The sequence below is a fragment of the Crocodylus siamensis genome, chromosome 2, assembly GCF_052110815.1.
Source record: "Crocodylus siamensis isolate JL-2025a chromosome 2, ASM5211081v1, whole genome shotgun sequence".
In the NCBI taxonomy this organism is placed as follows: domain Eukaryota; kingdom Metazoa; phylum Chordata; order Crocodylia; family Crocodylidae; genus Crocodylus; species Crocodylus siamensis.
This window is the reverse complement of record NC_143396.1, coordinates 191,929,101-191,944,245: the sequence shown is the minus strand read 5'-3', so window position 1 is coordinate 191,944,245 and position 15,145 is coordinate 191,929,101.

The following is a 15,145-nucleotide window of genomic DNA, read 5'->3' as shown; positions in this document are numbered from 1 at the left end:
ACAGTTTGTCTTAAAAGAGAATCCCAGAATGAGAATGCACACTTCAAACAACTTCTGCTTCAAAATTAAAAAAAAAACAAACTTTATTAGGAGGAAAAGTACTATACACACTGAGAAGAAAAATGTAAAGCGATAGCCTCAGTACAGCATGTATTCTCATACAAAGAAGAAAAAATATACTAGATCTTGGTAGCAAAAGATTTCTTATAAATGAATGTTATTATCTACCACTTTCCCACATCAGAGCAGTAAGAGAAGCTGAATGACAGTCATTAGATGGACTACACTGAAATCAGAATAACTTGTTATAATGTAGATTTTGCATGTATGAAACAGGCAAGGTAATTAAAAGAGCTCATGAAGTCATGCAATAAAACACGTGCAGGAGTATAGTGTTTCCTAAACTTTTGATATCTGGGCCACACTTTTCTTCTGGGTTAAAATTGGCAGCATACTTCACTCACTGGTCTGCAGGCCAGATCCTGATCCAGTCATGCGGGACTGGCCCTTCCACGGCCCCATCCAACGCATTTTTCACAGCACACTTCTGCCACTCTTGCAGCACTCTAGTGTGCCACAGCACACCTTCTGGGAATTGCTGCAGTAGTGTATTAAGGGGTAGGTAAGCTGAGCACCAGCTCGGCGTCCCGTTCCCCCCACCCCATCTTACCCATCCCATGCAGTAAGATAGTCCTCCAGCTGCAGCAGTTGAAGCCCATGCTGATACAGCTGCAAGAGTAAACAGCCACCACCAGGGTGCAGAGAGCCCAAGGTGTAGCAGGTAAGGCTCCACTCCCTGCTTTACGGCAGCCCGCACAATATCCCAATTCTCCTGCCCAGTCTCCACCCTGACCTCCACCTTTCCCTAGGTGCTAAAGGGGTTTCATAGATTTCATAGACATTTGGGCTGGAAGGGACCTCGTTAGATCATTGAGTCCAGCCCCCCGCCCAAAGGGTTCACTATGCCTCTACCTGTACATCAAAATCTGAGCTAGAATCCTAAAGCAGACATATGACTACAGCTGATAACATCTGTTTTTAATTGCATCTCTTTTTGTTTATGCCTGATCTTTAGTCTTCATGTCTGGAAAAAGAGTGTCAGGGCAGTTTGTGGAGGGTAAGCTTGCACTTACATTACTCAGTTTGGCTGGCCAGTATGCACAGACCTTCAGTCCTGAGCCATCCATCCCATTCCCTTCTACAAGCATTGAACTCACCTTTAAACTGCATCATCTAATCTTTTGTCCTGAGATAAAACCCTAATCCAACAGGTTACACACCCAATGAGTGGGTGGGTAGATCTCTGTGCCTGTGCTGCCCCTCAGGAGGCGTCTAGGTGAGTTCAGGATTAGTTTTGCATGCTACGGGACCATGGCCTAAACATGCTTTTCCCAGCTTAATCCACATTTTGCTAGTTGTAATGCCAGTAGCAAATTCCATGACTAGCAACTTTTAGTCATGTTCTATTACCAGGGATCCGGGTTTTCCATTTCCCACGGAAAGACAGAGAAAATCATGGATTCCCTGTTTTTATCAGAGAAAACATGGATTTCTCTTTTTAGCTGAGAAATCTGAGGATTCTCCGCTTTTGCAAAGAGCTCTTGCAGGCTGCCACAGCTCCAGCCTGCAAGAGCCCATTGCAGAAAGGGCGGGAAACCCACAGCCCTGGCTGGAGAGGGGAGAGGGCGGGGCCTGAGCCTCTGAGGCAGCTCAGGCTCACACTTGGCCTTCACCCCTGGAGCATGGGGGTAAGTGGGGCTGGGCTGGGAAAGATGGTTGAGGGCTGAAGGGGGGGGGTCTGAGGAAGCAGGTGGTGCTGCCTGCCCCAGGTGGCACATTGCAGCTGGGAGCAGGGCCAGGGGGTGAGGGCAGGGGTGCCCCTCTGCGGGGGGCCTTTGCGGGCAAGCAATGCGGGGCGCAGTATGGTGGTGCCCACCATGTGCCCACCATGTGCAGGCTGCACACATGCCGCCCAGCCGCCTACCCAGGGGAGGGGGAGAAGGAGGCTAGTATGCGGCCAGAGCACGGCTCCATGGCTGACTCTGCGGCCATGGCGAGGGATGGGGCGGGGGGGCAGGGGCTTGTATAATAAATACCTAATAAAAGCTTAATGTGTATAAATAGATTTGGCATTCTTTGTAACAAAAATAGACCTCAGTTTGTGGGGTATTGCAAATCAGGCATCAGTTCAGGGGGAAGGAACCCTTGTGAGTGGCCTAGTTCAGGAAAAGTGAACCTTGTTGGCAGGCATGTCACAAGGTAAGCTGTCCACCCTCCCAAAGGACCATTCCAGTTCCCTTCCCCTACCTGATCTGCTGCTCTGCTTTCTGTTCCCTGTCCTATCTTCCACTGTTTCCTGCTCCCTCCCCAGTCTGTCCCACACTTCATACGGAGGCTGCCCATGTCACAGTTTGGCCATCCCAGGTCTAGTTCATCCTCTGCATTATGCAATAATCAAGAGAGGAATGCATAGTCTAAATAGGGTGGCCATCACAGAGGACAGTACTGTTACCCTCTGTCCTCTGCTGATATGGAACCAGATGCCTTATGTCCTCTATTTTTCTCCTGAAGAAAAATGAAGGACATAAAGGCGTAGGGGTTTCATATCAGTAGAGGACAGAGTAGCAGAAAACCAGACTGTCCTCTATGATGGCCACCCTTAGTCTAAACTTAAATATGACCACTGATTTAAATTCTTCGTCCACATTAATTTTCTGAAGCAAAAAAGAACCTGCATTGACTTTAATAAAATCTGAAAAAATGGGATTACTAAAATGTTATTTTTAATCAGATGACTAAGAAACCATGACAACAAAGTTATATTTGGCATAAATATAGAGCTGGGGGGAAGCAACTGACTATTTGACAGTAATTTTGATCTTTGAACATTTTGAAGTTTATAACTAAACCAAGATGTAGCATTTTGACTACCTATTTTTAGCTTTTGTTTATGTTAGCAGTAAGCTAAACTTTTTGAAGTGTGAAATGTACTGGGGGTTCTATTGGCACCTGAACCGCTATCCAATGCAGTAAATTGTGAAAAGAAAAGGAAATTTAAATTTCTTAGATTCACTAATCGGATGTTGGTGCTTATACAGAATAGAGTTCCAAAGTAAAATAGATATTTTGACTTGGTTAGGCTAAAGTAGCATCTAAAAATGAGGGCTTTGAACTGCTGTAGAGTTGGAAGAGTGCTGTACTCTGTCTTGTGAGCCCAATATATTTTCTCAAATTAGACATAAAAGACAGGATTAGAAATCTACAGAGTTAAAACTGAATATACTTATGGGTTTAATTTGTATTACTACACTGATTACTATATTGCATTTTATAGATGAACTCCAGAATTAAAATAAAAGCAGAGTCTAGTCAGGAAGTAACTTCCAGATGTTCTTACTAATCAGCTCAGCTCAGCTCAGCTCAGGGGGTGAAGAAACATTTGGCACATACTTTTGACAACTTTCTCAGGAATTCTGCTTAGTTTGTGAAGGTCCCCAGTTCTTTTTGGTTTCTAGGAGATGCTCCAGGCTGGATCCTTTTGGAGGGAAAAGGGTGGAGGCCAAGCAAGCCTTTACCAGAAGTTTTTGAGGTAGATTGGTGTTAAACCTTTTAGGACCACAGAGGCAACATTTCACTGGAAGGTTCACCAGCAATCTACTTATTCTTTGATTTCCATCTTCAGGCTTTTACCTGGGGCTCTTAAATGTTGCCATTCATTCCCTTGATTGTACTCCTTTTAAATCAACCCTTACCTACTCAGCAGCAGCAGCCAGAATAATCTCCCCTTTATTACAGCCCAATTATTCTAGGTCAGATCCCATGGCACAAAGCCAGCTCAGGTGAAGGACTGCTCCACTCCAATCACAATTTCCAATGTAGGGAAATCCTCAGGTACATGAGCCACTTTACAGGTTTCTATCCCATTTTTCCTCCAGGAGACCAATAGATGGCCAGAAAAAGGAGGCATGCTTTTTGGCATTTTATACCCTGGAAATCCCCACCATTGGTCTGGCTCCCGGGAAAGGTTCACAGTCAATGCAGTCTCCAGCACTCTATTCTCATTAGTTCTGGGAAACAAGTAATCCTTTTGCAAAACTGTCTCTCCTGACTAGTACTCAGCTAAGTGCTGCTTAGCCACAATTCAGGATCTGGCCCTCACTTTTTCTTTTACCCACGCTGTTGCTACCCTGTACCAATTGGCCTTGTATGATACTCACGATGCAACTAGGTGCTGAGTATGTTCCACAGTCAACAGAAACTGAGCATTCAGCAGTCACTCGACTTCTAGATTTTGCGAATGATGAAAAGCCAGATGGCCTGAGCTGTGGATGGGAAACTTTTACCGCCTTCTTTCCAATAGTAGCCATCTTTCTTTATCATTAAAAAAGCAGCTAGCCATAGGACAAGAGAACCACACATCTACCTGAGCTCATGTCCATCTTTTCTCTTTTTTCCGCACTCATTTGAAAACCTACAGCACAATAGTGCATTCATCCCTGAGGCACTGCACTGACTTCATTTTTCATATGTTCCCAAAGCAGAACAGCACATCCATCTTAACGATCATGTATTACCTGTCAGCATTCTTTGCCTTTCCTTCATTTTCTACAGCAGGAATTAAAAAACAGTCTTGATCTCCTTCCTGAAATGCATGTAAAATTAGAAAGTCAGACCAGCCCTGCAAGCCTAATCATTTCTCTTGCCCAAACCTAGCTTTCTAATTAGATGTGTCATTTTTAAAAATATATATGTATTATACTTTCAATTTTAAATTTTCTAGTTTTCAGGCTCAAAGAAGTGCAATGAGTAACAGCAGATCAAGCTTAGATAAGACTCGTTGGCAGTATTTGCCATTGACACTATTGTTGTCAAATTACTTGATAGCTAAAAATACTGGTAGCTCCTTAAAGGCATGTCTTCCCCCTGCAAATAGAGCTCTTTTCTCCCATTTCATCCCATGACAATATGCTATCTGGGGAGGAACAACCAGCACCATACCTACAGGCTGGGGAACTCCCTTCTCGTCAGTACAGAGGCAGAAAAGGATCTTGGAGTCATCATTGACTCCAAGATGAACATGGGCCGGCAGTGTGGGGGTGCAGTTAGGAAGGCCAACTGCACCTTGTCATGTATCCGCAGATGCATCTCGAGCAGGTCCAGGGAGGTGATCCTCCCCATCTATGCGGCACTGGTCAGGCCGCAGCTGGAGTACTGCGTCCAGTTCTGGGCGCCGCACTTCAAGAGGGATGTGGACAGCATGGAGAGGGTCCAGAGGAGGCCACTCGTATGATCAGGGGACAGCAGGGCAGTTCCCTATGGGGAGATGCTACGGGACCTGAACCTGTTCAGCCTCCACAAGAGAAGGCTGAGGGGGGATCTTGTGGCCTGTTATAAACTAGTCAGAGGGGATCAGCAGGCATTGGGGGAGTCCCTGTTCCCCCAAGCACTACCAGGAGTGACCAGGAATAACGGTCACAAGCTGGCAGAGGGTAAATTCAGATTAGACATCAGGAGGCGCTACTTCACAGTCAGGGCGGCTAGGGTCTGGAACCAACTTCCAAGCGAAGTGGTGCTGGCTCCTACCCTGGGGGTCTTTAAGGCAAGGCTAGACAATCACCTTGCTGGGGTTGTTTGACCCCAGTACTCTTTCCTGCCATGGCAGGGGGTCGGACTTGATGATCTGCTCAGGTCCCTTCCGACCCTACTAACTATGAAACTATCTAGAGTAGATCATGGATACTAGGCCCATGGGCATCATGCATGCTGTAATTAGAGCCTTCCAGGAGGTTTGAACATGCACTTAATGAATCCTATAGCATATAATTTGACTAATACATGGAAAAATATGCTGCTGAAGCAAATTACATCTTGTCAGTTTAGTCTAGGAATCTGCATTCTGAAAAGTTAGCTTCACAGATTACCAAGGTGTTAAACTACCATTATGATTCCATTATAAAATGACAACATACACAGATAAATCTGGCAAATTAGTTCACAGCTGTCTCTTTAAAAAAGAAATAGAACTCCACAGCATAGGAATGACCAGAGAGTTAGCATGCTGCATAGACCATACTCAAGCTAGCAGCATGAAAAGAGAAAATTTGCCTTATTTCATTTTTGCTCTCAAAATATTCCTTCATTTTAACTCCTTTTTTAAAATCCTTTTAGCAAATAAACCAGGCAACTCTTATCTAGTCACTCATGTATTTTAAATCTATGCTACTTTTCAGATCACTATGAGTAGGAAGAATATCAAATACCAACTTCTCACCAACAGTAATATAACAGTCAGCAAAACAACAAGAACCCGTGTGCAGGTGACACTCCATCTCAAAGCAGGTGCAGCAATAAACTGATTTAAAAAGCTCAAAATTATCTCAGACAAAGAAAGTTAACCTAAAAGAGATCTCTGATGTAAACAAGAAGCTACTTCTGGAGAAGTACAGATTATGACAGGAACAACACTGAGTACCAAGGAAACTGCTGGAGGAGCAACTGCTACACTTTGTTTCCAGCATTTTAGAAGTCAAAATCTTAATGGAGGGGTGGGTAGTAAACCTAAGGAGGAAGGATGGTGCAATGACCAGGGCACTAGTTTGGTGACCAGAAGACTAGGGTTTCATTTCCTGCTACACCAGAGACTCTGTGTGACCCTCAGCAAGTCATCATGGGTGCAGAGAGAAGTGCAGCTCCTCACTGTAACTGAGAACACGCTTCAGGAAGCGTTCTGAGTTACAATGATCCCCCAGACCAAACAGAAGTTCACTATTGGTTTCGGGGGGAAGAGGAATCTAGCTGCTGGCTGGGACCCTGCAGCCAGGTTCCTCTAGCAATGGCCCCTCCTTTCCCTCAACCTGTTCCTGTTTCAGAATGGGAGGGGGGGAATGGGAGCAGAGGGAGCTCATTCTAGGGGTTCCCCAGTGAGTGCTAGAAGGTGGGACGGGTGTATTGGAGCCCCCCAACATCAGGGAGGCTCCAATAAACTCACCCCACCCTCCAGCACCGGCTGAAAACCCCCCAAACTGAACTCCCTCCTCTCCCCTTCCCCCCTCCCATTCTTCAGGCTGGCGTGCAGTGCAGACACAACTTACAGAAGATGCTCTGTTTTGAAGCATCTTCATCCGACCCTGCATCCAATGAGGGTTCAGATTCTCAACCGATCAACCATTTTTAAGCACTCTGCAGCTGTGCGCTCGTGTTTGGTCATGGCAATAAACTGCTGTCTGTGGCCAGATCAGGTGAATATTGTCACCTGTGCCTGTGCCCCATGGCTCATATTGCCTTAGTCTTCCCATTTGTGAAATGGGTGTAATGGCTCTACTTACCTCATATTAGAGACTCTAAGGCATTCAGAAAGGATGGTGATGGGGGCTATATATATAAATCTAATTTAGATCATTCTACACTGCCATTTTGTCATAATAATTAAGCCCAAAGAATGCATTTAAAATCATTAAAAAGCTGAACACATTGGGCCAGATCCTCAACTGATGCAAATCTGTGTCTTGTCATTGATATCAATGGAGCTCTGCTGATCTACACCAGCTCAGGCTCTAGAAAAAAGTCTATAAAATAATACAGTACTGTTACCAGCCATGCAGGAGTCCAGTATGTTCAGTATGCAGAGGATTAAATCTAATGTGTTCATATTGCACACTGCTTATGGTTTTTCCTCCTTATTAGAACACACCCTTCAAGCTTGACTCAGGTGTTGTCTTTCCCTCCCTTATTTCTTATTACCTATGAGATAACAAACTGTCTCATTTGCTGCGTCTCAAATGTAGCTAGCTATCATCATCTCCTATCACTCTAATATCATATGTTTCAGTTCAGGATCTGATCACATAGTACTGTAAATAAAGAAGTATGTTTATTAAAATTGTATTTAGGATAATGATTGAGATCACTGGATTACTAGGTTCCAAATTAATTACTAATGCAACAAACTATCAGAGCGACATTGTGAAAGTTTGTTCTACCAGCCTGACAGTGAGGCTGATTTATACAGTATCTTGGTAACCCATGTATGCCGAAGCATTATGTTTACAACATAGACGGTGCTTCTAAACAAGACGCATTACTGTACAGTTGCCAAGTTTACTGCATAGTAAGCATGCATCTATGCATGTGCTTTGCATACTGCACAGTAAAAACCCTTAATTGTGCTTGAATTTGCTACCTGCAGATAGCAAATTTAAGTGCAATTAGTTACTGTGCAGTAATGCACATGTAGATATGATCCAGGTCTGCCCAGCAACTGGGGGGCTGACCTGAGGCCAGCCCCAGGGCTTCAGCCTAGGAGTCTCTCCTGCTCCAGGGCTGGGCTCCCCCTATGGCAGCCCCTGCCTGCAGGCTATAAAAGCCTGCAGACATTTTGTAGCCTGGGGCACACAAACCAGGGAGCCTGAGGGCACTAGAGGCCCTGTGTGTCCCCCTGGGCAGGCCACAGGATACCTGCGCCTGCCTAGCAGCACCTCAGCAGTGCTATTAGCCACTGCTCTGCTGTGTGGCAGCCAGGGCAGTGCCACTGGGGCCAGCAGCCTAGTGAAGGCTGCTGCAGCCTGATGCAGCCTCTGCCCAGGCCTGCCAACCCCCCAGGGCTGCCTGCAGGGAGTTTTTGTGCAGCAAGGGCAGTGCCACATTTCTGCTACACACTCACAGCAGCCTACTCTGCATCTGCACATGATGTGGGGCATAGCCTCTGTCACACAGCTGCCAGTCCCACGTTGTGCCCCTGCCAGCAACACCAAGACAGCTGCACAGGGGCCCAGAGAGCTGGCGCAGGACCCAGCATGGCCTTGTCCTCCCCATACAGGCCCGGGGCCACATGAATGTGTTACATCCATGCCTTCCACCTGGGGCCCCAACTGGAACCTGTAGGAAACTGGCAACCTCGTAGCGCTCTAGGGTGCTGTGGAGGTGCTGCGACAGTTTGAGCGGGGCAGGCGCTCCAACACCCACATCTATGAGCCTTGTTGGGTGAGATGTGGGAGCAAGGGCATGATCAGTTGGCACAGCACTGCCATATAAAGCTCAAGGCCTTGCAGGCAGAGTGGGTCGTCATGACTGACCACAATCTTCAATCTGGCCTGCAAGACCATTCCCTTTATGCATTAGCTGACCAATATTTTGGCACCCTGGGACCCAGGTCACAACCAGGTGGTACATACCAGCACAGGCAGCTTGCCTGAGCTCCCGCCTCAGTGTTGCACAAAGGCGATTCGTTTCTCTGGAGGCCCGCAAAGATCACAGACACACAAATATCAGCCAGCACGAAAGGATGTATTTGTTTGCAAACAAGGTCAGAGTGGGGCATTGATGCCCAAATCAGCTTCTGACAAACTAATTGTGTTTGCAAGCGGAATTTATCTTCTCTCTCCTGAGCGCATGTGCAGACACCGGAACTCTTACAGCTACTTCCGTTTCATACAAGCATACATGTAGTTACATCATTACATACATCGCATGTATAGTATAATTAGCTACTTAAGTATGCGGGGCGGAGAGATGAATATGCAACAGTTCATTAAGCATGCCCAGAAACTACAACAGTTCGCCAAAAGTTCATACCCCAAGGCCACAGTCAATTGAATTCCAGCTTCTGTATCAGCATGAGAAAGGCTAAGGCGGGTGAGGGGGAGAAAGGAGCCTTGGGCAGTATTTCTTTCTTATCAGGTACAAGATGCAAGCTGCGCATTTCTAACATCAGCCTGGCACATCCAGTGACACGTCACCAAAGGAGGGATCCTGGGGCGTGCAGCGCCCTGTCCCACTCAACTCCCCAGCTGCAGTTTTCACCAGCAGCTTGGGGAGCCCTGACCAGTTCCTGCCTCATCAGCTGCATAGCCCCAGGGCCAGCCATGAGGAACAGCCAGCCATGACACCAGTAGCCAACAGCAACACCAGCTCCTTCCTGGGGCAGGCCCTGGCGAGGTGCCTGCACACCACACCCTATGGGCTGAGGATACCAGCCACAGCTAAATGCTTTCAGCAGCTGGGAGGACTGTACTGAGCCACCAGCCACTCGAGTCCCAGACACGTGGTAAGCCCCACACTGTGGGGAAGGCCCTACACACCCCAGCCCCTGCTCCTGCTCCCTGCCTGGCCCACCCACACTCCCCTGGATTCCCTACCACTTCATGCAGGGAAGTGGTAGAAAGCGCAAAACTTTATAAAGCAGCCTGTGCCCATGGCTGAGCAGGCACAGGCATCTCAGATGCCAAGGAATTGGTAAATGTTGTCCTCAGCTGCAGGGGGCAGGGATGTGTAGTGCTTCCACAGGTAGTCCTTCAGGTAGTGGTGGAGGTTGGTAGGCAGCTTGGGCTTGCCCCCCATGCCATCAAAGCTCAGGATCCCAAACCAGGAGCACAGGTGCATCTGGGGCACCATGAGAATCAGCAGCAGCTGGATGTAGTGAATTGGGACCCTTCAGCCCATGCAAACAGCTCATCATGCACCTCCTGGGCCACGCACAACAGGGACATACTCAGGGCGAACCAGCAGCATGGCAGGGGGCTGGCCCCAAGATGCCTCCCCAGATAGGCCCCCTGCATGGAGGGCAGAGACAGAGCCAGCTCCTCATACCAGCTGCCTGGGAGTCCCGCACTCCCCCCAGCCTGGGTGCCATGGAACAGCTCCCCACAGGCCTTGCAGATGTTATGCAGCACACAGGCTGCAGCAATGACCCAGGGAGGTTGTTCTCAGTGACCTTGAGGCAGGCAGTAAAGGAGCACCAGTGGCCCTTGAGGCAGTCAAAGGTTCACTCTATCAGGGTGTAGGTCCAGCCCAGGCATTGGTTAAAGTAGGCTGGGTGGGGGTCCAGGTGGCCAGCACAGGGCTTCCTGAACCAGGGCAGGAGTGGGTAAGCAGGGTCCCTGATAAGGAGGGGTGGACTCATGATGGCATCCAGCTGCAGGTCTAGCACCCCCTGGTGTAAAAAGACTGCTCTCCATCAGTCCCTCCAGGCCGGAGTTTTGGAAGTCGCAGGCATTGTGGGTACTGCCCACCTAGCCAGTGCTCTCATGAATAAATGTGCCCTGGTGGTCCGCAGTGGCCTGCAGGATCACAGAATGAAATCCCCTGTGGCTGTAGTAAGGCTGGTCTCCATTGGACGGGCAGGTGATGGGGATGTGAGTCTATCCAGGGCCCTGATATATTGGGGGAATCTCAGTGCAAGGAACCCTGCCACCACTGCTGGGGTTCATGGCTGCAGAGCATGGTGTGGCCCAGCATGTCCTGGAGAGCCCTGCACACCTCCAGGATGCCCTCCCCATACTGAATGCCTTGCCCATACTGAACAGGTTTCTGATGTACTGGAGGCCGGTGGACATGGCCAGCTGTAGCAGAGCGAGGGCCAGCCAGGTGTCGGTAGGGAGGGTTGGGCATATGCCAGTGTCCTGCCACTCCAGGTGGAGTCAGAACTGCAGAAGCAGGTACCAGAAGGTGGCCTGGGTCATACAGAGGCTGTCCAGCCACTGCTTGTCATCTCACGTGTGCTTGACAACATGAAGCCACCAGTGCTGACTGGCACAGCAGGCCCAGAGGCAGTGGGGCTGGAGGCCCAGGAGGGTGACAGTTGCTCCAGCAGTGGCATTGTGGAGCCCCTGTCAGCATTCCTGGCAGTGGTAGCTGCACAGCAGTGGCCCCAGGATGCCACACTGCAGGAGGGTAGGCAGTTGCTGGTCATGGGGGAGCCAGGTGGGACAAGCCAGGTGACGGTCAGCATGGCGAGCCAGCAAAGCAATCACAGCAGCCAGCAGGATCACTAAACATTGGTCGTTGCTGACTGGGCCATTGTCTGGGGCAGCTATAATGTAGGGAGGTAGAGTAGCTAAAGAGAAAGCTGCCATGGGCTGCCTCTGTGCTTGGCATGCTGCTCCTGAGCAAGGAAGAGGCTGGCCAGGGAGCAGAAAAGAGGGGCTACCATCCCAACTATTAAGACTTTTAAGAGGGTTGCCAGCTGCTGCAGCTGCAGCCTGGAGTTCCCCCTGGTAGTTGCAGGGGTGCATTGCAGGGCTGCAGGAAACTTGGAGCAAATCTTCTCCCTAAATCCCTGCATGTGTAGACACTTACCCAATAACCCTTACTGTGCAGTATTTTACTACACAGTAAATCTAGGCAGGAGTAAATGCATGTGTAGACACACCCAGAGTGTATTTTAGAATGGCTAAGTGCATTGTTATGCAAGTCTGTATGCCTGCATATGGCTACATTGACTTTAATGGGATTCTGTGTGTGTGCAAGGTTCTGTTGCTAATTTTCCAGCTTTGGCAAGGAAAGCTATAAATTGAATAGTATCAGCTTTAAAGTAGTTACCACAAAACTCCTTAGAGTTCTCAGAATGCTAATTCGGTGGTTACTTTCACGGATGCGCAACAAGTAATTCATACATTTTGCCTGGCACTAGGAAAGAAAAAGAAAATTGTTGCTGACATTCTTGAAACACTAAATGTACCACTGAGAAGCAATCAAAAAAGAAAACAGAAAGAAAACAAAACAATTTAAATGTCTTGCAAAAGATAGGAGAGGTGAAATGGGGGAACAGAAGAAGCTAAATTAGTGTTTATGCACCCAGTCTTGGAGAGAATTCAATGGGAGCTGGAACAGGCTTCATATACATTTCTTCTAGGCCTGTGAGAAGCAACAAGTATTCATTTTGGATTTGGACAATTTGGAGGGAAAATTATTTGATTCAGTGATTCAAATCACTGTCTCAATTTGGATTCAGAGATTTGGCCACAGGCTATAATGGGGAGTAACTTAAATACCTATAACTTTGTTATTAATTTGTAGATTTGGATGAAAATAGCTAGGATGGTAGCCCCTTCTACAGGCATAAAGGCTGCCAAGTTTCAAGGAGATAGGTGCAGGGGCTTCTGTGAAAGTGCACCTCAAACTGGTGAAAGCAAAACTTGTATCACTTGTGTGTATCACTGGCACAGAGCTCCTTGTACAAAGGACAGATGTGCACAGAGTTGCATAGTCTACCATGGTTATGGGCACCCATGTTACAAACACTACTTTTTATTGCTAAAATAGGGGAGAAAACATAGCAAAACTTACTATACCTCTGCATACTTTAGAGCTATCTAAAGTACTGTTCCAGTTAGTTTAAGATGGCTACTCCTGCAATCCAGGTGCAAATGGGAACATTCAGAGAGACTGGGGCCATCTATATGTAAAAATAATCCAGGAGCAGTTTCCTCTCAAGTAAATCACTCAAGAGTAAACTCTCCAGGGATGAAGGAGCAAATCAGACTGCTCCTGCTTCTGGCTCCTGCTCCTTGAGGTCCCTGCAATGGGCAACTGCAGGATGCTAGCCCAGGGACCAGGAGACAGCTGTCTCCTGACAGGGGCTGGGACATTGCTCTCTGCCCCCAGGAGCTGCCTGTTGCTGAGGCAGGCTCCACCACTGGAGTCTGGGCAGAGTCAATATCCCCCTGCCCCAGCAACAGGGAGCAAATCTTCTCCCTAAATCCCTGCATGTGTAGACACTTACCCAATAACACTTACTCTGCAGTATTTACTAAACAGTAAATCTAGGCTTACTGTGGGGCCTGGACTGGGATATCCTTATCTCACAGCACCAGCCCTGCAGTCATGGGGCCAGCACTGGAAGTTCCTTCTCTCCCACTGCCAGCTCTGTAGTCAGTGGGCCAGGATAGGGAGAAAAATTTCCCAGCACCAACCCTGAGACCGAAAGAGCTGACACAGTGACTGTAGGACTTGGGCTGGAGGATAATGATCTCCAGTGTCGGCCCTGCGATCACAGAGTGGAGAGCTGAGAGCTCCCTGCTGCCAGGGCAGGGGAACATTGTTCCTGCCCAGACTTGGATGGAGGAACCCATCCCACCCTGGCAGCAGGCAGCTCCCAGAAGCAGGAAGCAATCTCCCACCCCCTGCTGCCTGCCTGACCAGGAGCAAATTTGCTCCCGGTAAAGTGTCTACACATGTGCTACTGTGCAGTAAGTAATCTTGAATAAATTTGCTACTTGCATTTGCAGGTAACAAATTTACTCACGATTAGAGCCAGTTACTGCACCACAAGCAACTGCATGTGTAGATGTGGACACTTGCTGCAATAATTAGTTCTACTGCACAGTAAAGCATCTCGTGTAGACATGACCACTGTGAACAATATTTTTAACACTGAGGAACATACACCTACACTCACTATCAGACTAAGTTCATTGAATCAGTCTGTTGAATCATACCACCAAGTCCCAATTATCTTCTCTTTTCCCCTTGCATTCATGCCCATGTCTCTTGTAGGTTATTTCACTGCCACTGAAAACTCACTCTCTCCAAAACCGAGCCTCTTCATATTTCCTCTCCTCTCTCAATATTAACAATTCCACATTCCTTCCCATCACTTTTTCTGTTGTTCACAAGCTTCTCTCATTGCTCTCTGCATCTTATCCTGGCTCTCACAATTTCAGTTCTCTCTCCAGCTTCTTGACTGCCTAGCATATTCATTATCTCTTTTCTGATATTTATTAATTGTATGGCAGGTTGGAAATTTTATGACCACATCCCTTGGTAAGATATCACAATAGCTGATTACCCTCATTGTTAAACATTTGCATCTTATTTAAAGTTTAAATATTTCTGGCTTCAATTTCCAGTCACTGGATCTTGTTATGTCTTTGCTAGATTGAAAATTAGGGGCCTCAGATGGTATAAATCAACATTATTCCATTCAGCAGCTGGGATCCAGCCCTAAATCCCTCCTTTTGATTTCCATTTCCCACTCTGAAGACAGTAGGATAACTTTTGTTAGGACTTACAAATGTGAAAAAGGATTGCTCAATCTTGTCCTCAGATAACTGCCCAAAAAGGCTGCAAACATATCTATTCATACAGTATTGTAGAAAAAAAGTAAGAAAGCAAGCATAGTATGCACATATATGTATAAAATAACATTAGTATATAATATGTATTACATATGCATACATATAAAATTGTATAAAATTATACACACACACACATATATAATACCTCCAGTAGTTAATATTTTTAAATGTGTGGCTTATAAAAGGTAAGAATCTATATGAAAAAATATCTTCTATTCATATCAAGACTATAGAAAATGCATTATAAATCTAAAAACTTGGCTTGAGCTTAATGTCTTTAAAAGGTTTCTAAA